The sequence below is a fragment of the Belonocnema kinseyi genome, chromosome 3 (genome assembly GCF_010883055.1).
Source record: "Belonocnema kinseyi isolate 2016_QV_RU_SX_M_011 chromosome 3, B_treatae_v1, whole genome shotgun sequence".
NCBI lineage: Eukaryota > Metazoa > Arthropoda > Insecta > Hymenoptera > Cynipidae > Belonocnema > Belonocnema kinseyi.
In genome coordinates, this window is record NC_046659.1 from 18930974 (window position 1) to 18932646 (window position 1673).

Below are 1673 nucleotides of genomic sequence, written 5' to 3' on the forward strand. Positions count from 1 at the left end.
GGAGCTCTTCTTAATATTTTGACACCAAAATCATGTCGATACACCTTACCGACTGCGAGTAAAGCCACCCACGCTTTAACTTGACAGACTGTATATAAATTCCAAATTGTTCACAGCCGCAATAATGATTGATGAAACAACCGAATACATGAATACAGCTATAGACGCCATAGCAGATGGTAAACACGGTTTCCCTCATCCTCAGATCCTAACTCCAGCAATCTCGAAACAAACCATACAAGATTTTGAATATTCTCATATGGACAAGATAACACTTTGATAATGGCGAAGAGAATTACCAACATTTGCTCGATATTAGCGAGATAAAAATAGCTATTATCAAAGGACTATTTACCTATATCATACAAATACCCGTCCTAGAGAAAGTTGAAGGATCCCTCTAACACACTGTTCCAATTCCAGAATAAATCCAAAACATCCACATGTATTTAATTCCTAACCATGATTATATAATTAAATACAAAGACTCGTATATCCCGAAAGACCTAAAAACGATACAACGTTCTAAAGAAATCGAAAAATATAAAATTTGTAGAAGAAATCAACCAAATATTATGTTGCACGACACCGACACTTGCGAATCCAGTATACTAAACCATAAGGAAACACTAGTTGTAACCACTCTCCATACTTGTTACATACTGAAACCTTTATACCCTTACAAACCGGATACGTCGTAATACCTACGAAAAAATTGAATTTGGATATATTATGTGAAAGCGATTTGAAAACATTAGAAATTGATGTAGCTACTATAATAACCGTTAGTATCTGTAAACTATACAGCAACCACGATATATTGGAATTAAATTCAGATACAGAATATTATACACAAACTTGGCTTAATGTAACTTACGATGTAAATTTTATGTTAACGACGTCATTCACTTAAAGACAAAATTATTACAACTGCCCAAACAAATTAATCGCAACGAACTTCGCCAAGCACGAATCAGCTTATATGACACAGAAAACATTCTCTCTAACATAGCCAAAGACAAACGTCTCCGTACTTGGAAAGAAACTAGTCTAGAATACTTACAGTATGCAGGATATATAGCACTAGCTCTAGGATTGCTCTATGTACTTCAAAGAATAGGATTATTTGAATGTCTGAAACAATGTATTCCATTGAAATTCTGTTTCGTTTGCATTAAAAACAAAGTCGATATACCACATAACGTAGTAACTATCATGCGAATGTAGATACCGAACCATCGACCCCTATACTTAAACATAGAAGGGTTAAATTTTAAGGGACTCAAATTAGTTTAAAGAGAGGGTTGTTACGCATGCCCATCTCGATACCCCTACCCTTATCCATAGCATATATAAACCAACACCGCTTGCCGCTCGGGCAGATCTATCTTCTCCCATGTACGCTACTCTTGTTTAAAGAAACTGAATAAATTAGACGATCAGAGTGACTCTGATCGTCATCCTTTTTAAAAATACAATTGTGTGTTTCTAAGCGTAACAAAGATAAGATAATTAATTTTTTTCTTCACTTTTTCAGCGTTAAAAAATTTAAAAGCGTTTTTCTCAAAACGACTTTTTTTAAAGTTGGTGTCCATCATAAGTCGGAAAGTACTGAACCGAATGTTTTCAAACTTGACATATACTTTCTACATATAAAATAGCCCCCCCCCCCC